This window comes from Perognathus longimembris, chromosome 3, assembly GCF_023159225.1.
Source record: "Perognathus longimembris pacificus isolate PPM17 chromosome 3, ASM2315922v1, whole genome shotgun sequence".
In the NCBI taxonomy this organism is placed as follows: Eukaryota; Metazoa; Chordata; class Mammalia; order Rodentia; family Heteromyidae; genus Perognathus; species Perognathus longimembris.
This window is the reverse complement of record NC_063163.1, coordinates 74,541,863-74,554,647: the sequence shown is the minus strand read 5'-3', so window position 1 is coordinate 74,554,647 and position 12,785 is coordinate 74,541,863. Positions and strand designations below refer to the sequence as shown.

Sequence of the window (12,785 nt, the reverse complement as noted above, 5' to 3'; positions counted from 1 at the left end):
TCCTTTGTCAAATATCAACTGACTGTAAGAATGCAGCTTTATTTCTGGGTCTTCTATCTTATTCCATTGTTCTTCAGGTCTGTTTTTATGCCAGTACCAGGCTGTTTTTGTTATGATGGCTCTATAATAGAGCTTGAAGTCTGGCACTGTGATTCCTCCTGCGCTGCTTCTTTTGCCTAGAAATGCTTTGGCTATTCTAGGTCTTTTCTGTTCCATATGAATTTATGGGTTGTTTTCTCTATTTCAGTGAAAAATGAAGTTGGGATTTTGATGAGGATTGCATTGAATTTGTATAACATTTTGGGCAATATGGCCATTTTTACTATATTGATTCTGCCTACTCATGAGCATGGAGGTACTTGCAACCTAAAATGCGAATTGCCATGCTATCCATGTTGGAATACATCCCAAGGACATGAAATCATCACACTGGCAAACAAACCCACATGTGTTAGAGCACTTTCACAGTAGCTGATATGATAGTTTGTCAAGGTGATAGTACAATGCCATATGAGCGGATGAAACTAGAATGTGGAATATACACATGATATGACATATAGATGTTCAAAAATCTCACTAATGTAAGATAGAAGGTGGTGTTATCATTAGGACATATGCTTTGAAATAATGACTCATCATCTGAAAGAGGTGTAGGATGCACAGATGTGTGAAGTCTGAAATTGATTTAATCCCCATTATTAATACAAATCCTTATAAAATCTACATAAGTGTCATACAATTTTATGTCATTTTCAGGATATTTTGGGAGTTTGTTAATAAATCAAAGTAGCTATATATATATCTGTCTGACCAAAGATGAAAAAGCTATCATTCATGTACTAACTCTGTAAGACACTTATACATTCAAAATATTTCCATGCAAAAATGGAAGAATACCTTTTTTCTTAGCATAAACCAAGACAAAGCTATAATTCTGACTGACATATGACAATGAAATCTGACAAAAGAAAAGACATAAGACTTTGAAATGGATATTGCTTAAAAAGGAAAAAAGAAAGTAGGTGGAAAGATACACACTAATTGATATAATCAATGCTTAGGACCTTTTCAAGTGAACAAACATTAATGAAATAATGTTAGAAGAAACAGCTGAAGAATGCATGTGCTATAAATTGGAAAGTGTAAAATGAGAAAAGGAAACTGAGCAAAGAAATTAAATGAGAAGACAGCATATAAAGTCTTTGAAGGTAAAAATGAGGGGCCTCTGCACAGATTAAATCAGGGGAAAAAAAGTCATAGGAAATGCAAGTTTTGTAGGGCCTGGTTACAACATGCAGCCACATTCACACTAACAGGAAAATGAACAAGAATCACTGATACCTTGAAAGTGTTTCCCAAAATGAAAGGAAGACAGGGTTAGAAAAATAGGATGGACTTACCTCTTAACTACTGGAGAGAATGCATACATAAATCATGCCACAGTATTTTTTTCTTCTAGAAGGTTATCTATTCCTGAATCCTTGCAGAGAATTTCTGTCTGGCCTCAACAAGATGATGTAGCACTTAGGGGCAAAGATGCAGCACAGGAGGCCTGCACTGGAGGGCAAGATGGAGAAGATCTCCACAGTCACCATCACCTTCCCCTTGGCACTGTGGTAGACAGGCAGGAAGGTGAGTCACACACTGCAGAACAGCAGCATGCTGAAGGTCAGGAACTTGGCTTCATTGAAGGTGTCAGGCAGGTTTCTGGCCAGGAAAGCCACAGTGAAGCTGGCCAGGGCTAGGGTGCCTAGGTATCCCAGGACACAGTAGAAGGCGGTGAGGGAGCCCTTGTTGCACAGGATGATGATGTGGCCATGTTCAGAATTTGCGTCTGTGTCCACAAAGGGAGGAGAGGTTCCCAGCCAGAGGACACAGAGTTGCCTGGATGAGGGTGTAGATGGGGATGATGAGGTCAGGTGCCCAAGACACCAGCAACTGCCTCATCCTTCTCCCTGGAGCAGTGACTGTGAAGGCCAGAACCACAGTGATGGTCTTGGCCAGGACAGTGGAGATAGCCACAGTGAAGACCACTGCGAATGTGGTCTGCTGGAGGATGCAGGTGGCTGTGTGGGGAAGGCCAAGGAAGAGCAAGGAGCAGAGGAAGCAGCAGATGAGGGACATGAGCAGGATGTAGCTGAGGGCCCTGTTGTTGGCCTTGACAATGGGGGTGTTTTGATGCTTGACAAAACCGCCAAGAACAGCAGTTGTGAGTGCAGAGAAGCAGAGAGCTGTACAGGCCAGAGCCATCCCCAAGGGGTCTTCATAAGCCAGGAAGCTCTCAGCTTTCAGAAGGCAGTGGTTTCTCTCGATGTTGGGGTACTGATGATCTGGACACATCACACATTGCTCCATGTCTGGTCAGGAGGGAGAATCACTATTAGTCTTTGCCAGTGTTTGTTTTGTCACCAGCCTATTCCCCTAAAATAGCTTGTATTGGTAGATGAGATAAATTGTGTTGTTTTGTTGTTTTCTACACCAATGAAAAAATTGTTTAATCACACAATTCCACAGGAATACTGCCCATGTTTAGAATGTCATTTCTCAGGTCATTTATGAAAGACATACTTACATCACAAAATTACACATCCCCGTGTTTTTGTGTATGATATTCAGTCAAAAACCACCTACTTTCTGATAAAAATAGACACACATTGTATGGAAACATAAGTTGTAGGGACATGAAGATGATTGATAACCCAGGTATCTTCTCTTGTCCTGCCAGCTTGCCTATCTCTCTGAGCATTTATTCCTTGCTGTCCTAAGTCATAGGCTTCATCCATGCCCTTATATTTTGTCTGTCCTAAGTACCTGTCAAATGGTAGAGAACAGACAGTAAACACATGCATGGAAGCTTCAGAGCATTCTGCACAGGACAGCCACCCTAATTTCTAAAAGCACCATACCTTTCTGAGTATTGGCTCTGCATGAAGAACAATGCTAGGCAGTAAGTAATAGTCATGATAGATTAGTGTTCTCACCGTCGTCTAAATGCACCTGAGGAGGAGAAGAGTTTGGTCATTAATTATACATTGTGTTTAGTTTCTTGATAAAATTTGAATGTAGAAAGGAGAAAAAAATTCTTTATTCAAAACTGCTTATAAGAAAATGGAAAATTAACTCACATGTGTCATTGGATGAATTCCTTCTTTCTCCATTTTTTCTCTCTCATTTCTTTCTTTCTTTTCTTCTTTGTTCTTTTTTCCTTTGTTCTTTTCTTTATCTTTCTCCGTTTATTTCTTTATTCTATATTTTCCTTCTTTCATTCCCTCCTTCCTTCTACCTTCCTTTCTTCTGTCCTTTCTTTCTTTTACCTTCCTTTCTATTTTTCCCCAGTCTGGAGGCTTATATTCAGTGCCTAGGTGCTGTCTCCCATCCTTTATACAAAAGGCTGGTGTTTTATCACTTGAGTCACAACTCCACTTCTGGCTTTTGTAGATGATTAATGAGACTATAATCTCACAGGTTTTCCTTCCTGGGCTGGCTTGGAATCCTGATCCTAAGATCCCAGCCTCCTGAGTATCTAGGATTATACCCATTGGATACATGTGCTTGGCTTGGTTGAGTTGCTTCAAGGACCCTTATGATAAACTACAAGTATAAAACTCTCTGTTGAGGGAAAAATGTTCTGTCTTTATAATATTTTTGCAGATATTTCCATTATCGAAGACTGGTTATGATACAGTTTAGAGAGATAGGGCATTTCTACCTCAGTCAGAGACTCACCTGTTCCATTAGAAATCTCATTCTCTGAGCAAGGGGTGCAATCAAAGCAACAGGATGCCTTTTCCTCCTGAGGGGATTTCCTGAATCCAGGACCACAGCTCTAAGTGCATACAGACTGAGGGGTCTGAGAAAAACCAGAGACGTTTTGTTAACTCATTAGTCTTTTACTGACTATCCAAATTTCCAGGAATATATGTGTGTATGTATATGTATGTATATATAAACAGGTCACTAAGAACCATTATGTCGGGGCTGGGGATATAGCCTAGTGGCAAGAGTGCCTGCCTCGGATACACGAGGCCCTAGGTTCGATTCCCCAGCACCACATATACAGAAAACGGCCAGAAGCGGCGCTGTGGCTCAAGTGGCAGAGTGCTAGCCTTGAGCGGGAAGAAGCCAGGGACAGTGCTCAGGCCCTGAGTCCAAGGCCCAGGACTGGCAAAAAAAAAAAAAAAGAACCATTATGTCTATATATCTCAACTCTTATCAATATATTCGGTACTATTATAGCTTGGCTATTATTGTACTCTTAGAGTCCAGTGGATTAAAGTCTTATTCCTAAGGCCATGGCACTGCTGACAATGTGGGGATCCATTCAGCAGTGAGTACTTTCTATTTTGCTTTTGTGACAATTCTTCAGATTGAATTGAGCACCTGAGTGCTGTAGTCTACAAAAATCAAAAAAGTCAATGATTTTTGCCACATCTGTACTTCCAGCCATGGTGAATAATTGGAGAGAGAATCTGATGGAATTTTCTTCCCAGGTTGCCTTTGAACCACAATCCTCAGACCTCACCATCTGGAGTACCTGGGATTACAGGAATGAGCCAGTGGTGCTTGGTTGTTTGCACACTCTTAATATGCAGCAATAGAAATCAGTACCAAGACAAGAGCAACAGACAAATGACCACTCAATGAACTATTTTGAGCACGTGAATATTCAGAACTTGTAAATTGACTCTCCAAAGTAATCTGTAATCATGAGAGAAAAGCATATACCACATATGTATTTTGTATTTTTGACACATAACAAAAGGCCAGTTTAGAAGCCTTGTGAAGTAAATTGGCTTCTTTATTACCCCCTACTCATTTTTGAAAAATATAGTCTTAAATTCAAAAAAATTGAAACATGCATATTGTTGGATCATCATCAACACAAATACAGAACACAAATTTCTTCATGAGAATGTTGCTTATTTGTGTGCACTCACCTCTGTAAATCCTGTGTGCCACTCTATCATTTCATCAGCTATTGAGAGTTTCTGACCCTGTGGTTCATAGGGAGAAAACTTTCCTACTTACATTTTATTCTCTAAACTTTTGGAGAAATTCTGGATATTTACAATATCATACTCAGTTTCCAATTTCCTTCTCTCATCCAAAGTCACTAGGTCTCCAGCTGGGTTTTCAAAGTAGAGTTGCTTCAGAAAGGGGTGCATCTGAAAGGAGATGCCACATCTTTGGTGAGGTTGATGTATAATGAAGGCAGAAAACAAGACAAAGCCCCCTCATAGTGTCTTCTTCCCACTACACCATTCAAACCTGACATAAGTCTCAACTGCAGGAGGCATTCCTGCCATAATATTTCTAAGTCCCTCTGTATAGAAATCAAATGGTCATCTTCGAGAGAAAATACCCTGTCATAGCCATTGAAATAGTCAAGGATCAAACAAATCTTTACTGCCCAGCAAAAAGTAGCCTGAGACTACTCTTTATAAATGTATCCAATCTATGAAATAGGCTTTAAGAAAGATATAAAACCTTAGTTCTGTATATTTTGCACGATTGAGATCAATATAACTTTGACACCGATTGTGAAATCATTCTGGTGTCATGATTTAATGGAGTCAAACTCAACATCTGACTATATGATATCAAAGGCTCATCTGTGAGGTTGTGATAAGTTTTTCTATAGCTCCTAGTATTAAAGGAACAGAAAGCAAGTTCCATCTTCTCCAGTGTAGAGTTTTCTTTAGAAAATTACTACACTGTTATAGAGGTATCTCATCCACAATTAAATAAGTAACCATTTCTCTTTTACCTTTAAAAATATATACTAAACGTAAGAGACCTTTTTGTGTGCCTGTGCCATAGTTGAATCATAGAATCATGCCATAGAATCATGGGTGCTGTCCTTGAGTGTTTTTCAATGAAGGCTAGTACTACAACACTTAAGTGACAGCTCCATTGCAGGATTTTTGTTGTTAGGTAGTCGCTTGGATATAAAAAAAAAAAAAAAAAAAAACCATGAGCTATTTTCTGCACAGGCTGACATTGACCCTTAACCCTCATATGCCTGATTAGCTAGGATGCGGATGTTTGAAACCAGTGTTTGGCCAAGCCATTCAGTTTTATGTTCTATGCCTTTCCTTTGAATTTCACTTATTCTATGGTGTGTGCTAGCCAATGCAATCTTTATTACCTGTGAAGAGAAAAATGCCAATTCTTCCTGATGTCCCTTGGGCTGATCTTCTGTGTGATGAAGGAACATCTGTTGAAGAGTGTGGGCCACAGCATACACTGCATTGTAGATGTTGTGACTCTCTTCTGAGATGTCCATGTCAAAAAAGTCTGCAGGGAGCCATTCGAAGGAGGCATTGTGTGGACAGTTCTCCCAAGTCACACAGTCAGACTTGGACAAGGTGCAATTAAAACCCATGACCCACAACCTAGCAAGGTAATACTCCTCTGGGTATTTCCAAGGGTAAGTTGTCTTGATAAAATTTGTGAATTCAGGAATGTCTCCATGATGATGGGAAAAAATGAGAGGGGCTTGGAATTACTCTAATATGAGATGTCTCTTTTTGAGGCTTGGTACACTGAGTTCATGAGCCAAACTTTTCCTACAATGAAAGATGTCTTGAAAACGTAAGCATTCCAAACAATTTCAAAAAAATGATTGTTATCATAGATTACAATCACATTTTTAGTGACGTTTTCATTTCATGTTCAAGTAGTGAAAAATTGGATTCAGTTAATAATGTTTGGGCAAAAAGCACTATTTCAAAAGCTACACAGATTCCATTATTGCCCATCTCTTCTCTCAGCTCTGAGAGCATCCACAATCCATTCTCATCTGCTAAGAAGACCAGGTCCACCCAGGTCCACCTGAAGTGAAGCATCAAAGAGACCATGCCCAGGGCTAGAAATGTGTCTTTTGAGGCCATCTGATAGATGTAAGGAAACTTGGTATGGTCACTGAGGACATGAGAAAAAGGCCCAAAGGCCAGCTAAAGGAGTAGAAAAGCAGAAGCAGTATGAGGAAGAGGTCATAAATTACTATCCCAGTGCTGACATATGTTAGAAAACAGTGAGACCTGGTGAGAATGAAGGATTGATTTCTTTCTTGAGTAGAAGCTAGATCTAAAATAAAACTTCACAAGCTGTTTACAGGTAGCTCATGCCTGTAATCTTAATTATGCAGGAAAATGAGATCTGAGGATCATGATTGAAAGCAAGTGGGCTAGGAAATTCTTGTTTCCAATTCAATACTATGAAAACTGGAAATGGCAGTGTGGCTCACAGGTGTAGAGCAGTAGCCTTGAGCACAAAAGCTCAGGGACAGCACCCAGGCCTTCAGTGCCAGGCTCAGGACATCCACTGAAAGGATACAAGCACAAAAGAGAACATATATACATGCAGATGTTGTTCATGCACAAACAAATAGATACACAGACAATAGGATGCTATACAGGACGCAGGGGAGGAATCCACAGCTTTATTTCCTCTGAACAAATAATGCACTGATGCAAAAATAGAATGCACAAAAAAGGCAACATATTTGTGGAAAAAGGGAAACAAGAGGAATGGCCTGCATATGCAGTCACTGTATTTATTGAACATTATTTAAAAAGCGACTATATAGCTGGACAAAAAGGATGGGAGAAAAGAGATATACTGGAATGCTGGAAGAGGTGGCATTAATCAAGAAGCCTTGTGGTCGTAATCTGACATATGGCTCTGGAAGTGCTTTACACAACAACTTAACAATAAAAACAGCAAAAACCACAACTGTCATTACAATAACAACAGCAACAACAGTAGAAAAATTGATTTTTCTCATTCTTTGTATTTATTATTTTTACAATTTACTTGTTCTGTTTTTTTTAAAGAAAAGCAGCTTTCATCAGTTTGACAATAAATAATTTAAAAAATAATTTAAAAAAAGAAAAGCAGCTTTATTCTTGTACTGCTCTCAAAGTTACAGCAAATCAACTGGAAATGGAACATTCTTTAATTCTAAATCACCTAAAAACATTATTGTGAGTGAAAATATCCTACACAAATGATTCTTATTTGATTCAGACATGGTTCCCATTGTAGGAAATTTAGAAATTCTGAACAACAACTTTTAAGCATCTAAAACTGTGGTTTCTGACTGAAGATCCCTTTCATGGCCTGTGAAGTCATCATCATGACTGTGGAAGTAATGGCCAGATCAATATGTCCCAACATGTTTCATTTCTGCCCTTCCTGAAGGAAGCTATACTACATTTCACAACTACATTTACTGTGTATTTAAAAAAAATACTGCACGAAACCTCATTCCATAAACAGTGAGTGTTTGGTAGATTTATTAGCCAACATATCCATTGCTGAATACATTATTTGCTTTGAAGCTGATTTTAAGGGAAATGTATTCATAAATTTTTAATGTCTTAGTATCATAAAGTTTGCACATAACACAAAATACATAAGACTGCAAAGTAGATGAATTGAAATTGCTCCATTATAAAGTAGGTTTGGGGTAAATAGCATGGTTTATTAGCTTCAACCAGACCTCCACTGATTTCTTTGGACTGAAGATGTGGCTCAGTGCTAAATCTGAAACTCCAGAAGTGCAAAGTAAAATTTTTAAAAACCTGACATCTTACGGCCAAACTCAGACAAGATCCACATATCCTGAATTTGAGCAATGGAGAAAGTAGAAGTATTAAAAACAAAGCTGAAACATACATATTTTTTCAAAAAGCTGAAATATATCATGGGAATCTGTTCCATAGGTGTTTTTTTTTCCAAAACCAGTCAAAGGACTATTTCTTACAGAGGCAAATAAACTTACCCAATGTTTTCCCCCACAATAGTTTAATATCTTGAGATTGTATGTTACTTTTAGATGGCATAAAATTATCTTTTTTAAATTAAATTTTATTGACAAGGTGTTGTGCAACAGACTTACCTTTTAACATCCTCCTAATATTAAATAATTTTTTAGAAGGAAGTCTCAGTATTTCTGCAAAAATTAAAACCATTAGTGCTCCTGAGCTCTGAGGAAGCTTCCCTTCTTGTGAGCTACCCGATCTTTCTTTGGCAAGGGACATTTTGTTCTCCTTCATATCTCTTTTGGGCTTCTTGACATAGACTGCATTCTCTCTTATAACAGTGTGCACCTTCCTGCATACCTCCTCCATCATGTCTGGCATTATGTTGTTCTTTATGTACTGAGAGAATTAGTTATAGTAAGAATCTCCTCATCTTCCATTAGATAACACATATAATATGCAACATTCTGACCCATGATGTGCTTCCAATGTATTTCTGCATTAAACTCCTTGCTGTCATAATCATAACCAGGGTACTGTGAGGGGCAGACAAGCCTCCATCCACAGCTCCCTTCATGGCACCAAAGACTTTATTGCCAGTGGTATTCCGGCAAGGCCTGCATCCAAATAGCAGGTGAAGGCATCAGATTTACCATCAAGGTTTTTCACACTTTATTCATCTCCTGTCAACTCCACTTGGCCTTCATAGATCTTGTCCATGCCAAACTTCTTAGGAAGCCTGTGGGCCAGGAGCAGGCCAGTACAATAGGTGGCTGAGTAGTGGGTTAGGCCAACTTTCATACCATACTTGTGTAGTTCATGTGAATATGCCAAACAGAGAATCATGTCTCCTTCTATGTGAGACTAAGCAATCTGACAAATAATATCTCTGTTGGTTACACAAACTATCATCCTGTATTTTGATGTATTTTCCTTATTTTTGTCCCGTATCACCAAACAATTCCTAGCATAGTAGTGAGTTTTACACTCTTATCATCTTCTAAATTTCACTTGGAATCTTGTAAAGTAAACCTCATTGTTCACAACTTAAAAAAAAAACCATCCTGCAGATTAAAGATACAAAGGCACAGTTTTATACACAGGCCCAGCAGCAGAAGAGGAGGGAAAATGTTCTGTTTTTGTTTTTTGTTTTTTTATCAAGCTTTCAAAGTTACAGAAATGAGCTTCACCAAGCTGTTTGAGAAGACAGTTTATTTTGACTCATGTCATCTCTCCCATTCTTTTGATCCATCTAACTGCACCCATAACCTGAAGATACCTTATTTCCACTTACCGTAGGTCAATGGAATATTACAGCCACATTTATCCACCCAGGGTCTCTCCATTCCTCTGCTCATTTGTCTTGATCTCATCAATACCACCCATAGGACATATGTTCCACCTTTCTGATACACATTTTGTTAAACTGTTCATTTTTTCAAAGGAGTTACACCATTTATTATTCTCCTAAATGCATCTTACTTTAATTCACAGGTTTGGGATCCATGCTTAGGACCCTCTATACATTTACACACACACACACACACACACACACACACACACACACACACACTCAGCTCTAATGCCTGCCTATGAGAGAAAACATGCACTGTTTGTCTCTCTCAGCCTGATTTACTCACTTAACATAACTGCTTTTTGTGTTGGACTCTGAGCATGAACTCAGGGCTTAGGCTACCTCCCTCAGCTTCTGTTTTTCAAATCTGGTGCTCTACAAGTGAGCCACATTTCCATTTATGGATTTTTTGTAGTTCGTTGGAGATAAGAGTCTCACAGATTTTGCCATCTGGGCTGGCTTCATGACCCTCAGATCTCAGTATCCTGATTAGATAGGCTTACAAACTTGAGAAACTGGCACTGGACACTTAAGTAAATTGTTCAAGATCCACCCATTTCACTGTGATTAACCTAGCACCATTTATGCTCATCTGCATTCTTCATTTCCTAGTTGGAATTTATTGCTCTGTCACAGGTCCAGGCAATCCATCATCTGCTCCAACCTTCACCAAATCAGGAGAATGTGAAGAAACTAGCAATTACAGAGGCCTTACCCATTGAGGACATACATTGTGAGGTTTTCTTAAATACCCTGTATTCACTTGGCCTCTCCTGACATTTGAGAACATCATCAAAATGGATGTCAATTCACATCTTCCCAACCCTTCTTCCCTCACCTGTGGAAGTTTGTAGAGATCCAGCAGTGTCCCTATATTGGCAGATACTGCCTCTGAATTTCCCGTCAGTGCTACTACCCACTTGTTCTTCAAAATACAGTTGTAGTTGGGTGTCCTGTAATCCCCGTAGAGACAGTCGAAAGGAAGCAGCAAAGTTAAGGGATGGTTTCTTGTAATAGAATAGACACTAAATCCCAGAGTCATGTTTGGCAAAAGATGGGGATTCTTGTTGATCTGCTCAACAGCAAAAGCCAAGGCCAGACAACTGGTACTCCTTGTAATTAAATCTTCACATAGGCATTGGAATTTGGAGAAGGAAACAATAGAAACACACACACACACACACACACACACACACACACACAAACACAAACACACACAAAATAACTCACCACATTTCTTCAAATCCAAAACAATAACCTCATGAATGGAGGGCTTACTTAGATACACTATTAACAGGCTGAAGTGTTGCCTCATGGTTGCCCAAAAGTAGCTTTCCTCTCCTCTCTACTGATTATGTGCACATTAAGAAGGCAGAGGTTTATGCAAAGTGAGAAGCATTCTCAGAATCATCAATGAATTTGGTGCTTTGAGGGTTGTCTGCTCACTTACCTCTGGTTGGTGATGGAGGGTAACAGAGGAACAAATTTCAACCAATTTTCCTTGCTTCTATAAAAGGAACTTCAATCCAAAATTCAAGGTCTTCTAAGCTGCAGTGATATCTGGGCAAACCTGTCATCCTGTCATGTTACCTGTCACAAATGGCTACCTGAGTTGACCAGACATTTGTGAGCTCATGTCCAGTCCTGCCTCTCCCGGGTTGTCCCGCCATGTTCATTGTGACCATGGCTGCCCTGACATCTGTGGTATCTGATGACACTTGCTGTGTGAAGAGCCCTGGTCTGCACTCACCTGAGCTGCTGTGTGATAACACTGACTTGCTTCCACAAGAGCATGAAAATATCCATTTAGACAGAATGTTCTGGAAGTCACACATTTCCTGAGCTATTTACCACTGCATCTTACCCTAATCCTTGAAGTTATAAGTAGATAATTTGGATGATGCTTTGCTTGAGGTGGAATCTAATCTTTTTCTGAAACTACTTCCAAACCTCATCATACTGGTTCAATTGTCCACAGGAACTTCTTTATCAAAAGAATATTACCAACAATCATGAACAAGTGCAAGAGGGACATTACTACTACAATATCTATGAGGATATTGAGACCACACACATGTGATATAATCCTAAATTTGAGATTTCTGATAGTAGCTAAGAAACTAGTATCAGCCAAATGTACCTGACTCAAAGTATTCATATGAGCACATTGAGAAAATGGTTGCATGGGGTTTGATAAAATCACGTTTCAAACTGGTTAAATAATGGGGGTAACAATGTTCAAGAATGTACTCATTACCTTTTGTATGTAACTGTAACCCCATTGTACATCACCTTTACAATAAAATAAAAAATTTTACATAGCAAGAAAGGCTAACAGATTAATATACAAGAATAAGACAGAGAAAATTATAGGCATCTCCCATGGATCAAATTTGTAATTCCTAGACCTAGGAATTTGTAATTCCTATAAAATAGTTGGTTTGGGTTCATGTAGAAAGGTACGGCAGCCAAAAATGTTTCCAATGTCCTGTCACACTCTACTAGAAGACTATTAGACTTCCCAAATTGTTACTAAACTTGACAAAACACATTGATGTAAGTATCCATAGAAAATATATAATTCCTGAGGATGTGAATGTACAAGAGATGCGGAATTAAATTCAGGAATTTCATTCTTACACAATTCATGCATGGTTTTCCCA

The 12,785-nt window shown here is 38.9% G+C and overlaps 2 pseudogenes; both read right to left on the bottom strand.

Moving 5' to 3' along the window:
• Window positions 1–1,403: 1,403 nt before the first annotated feature.
• On the bottom strand, window positions 1,404–12,077 carry LOC125347698 (annotated as a pseudogene).
• On the bottom strand, window positions 8,978–10,841 carry LOC125349724 (annotated as a pseudogene).
• Window positions 12,078–12,785: the final 708 nt, after the last annotated feature.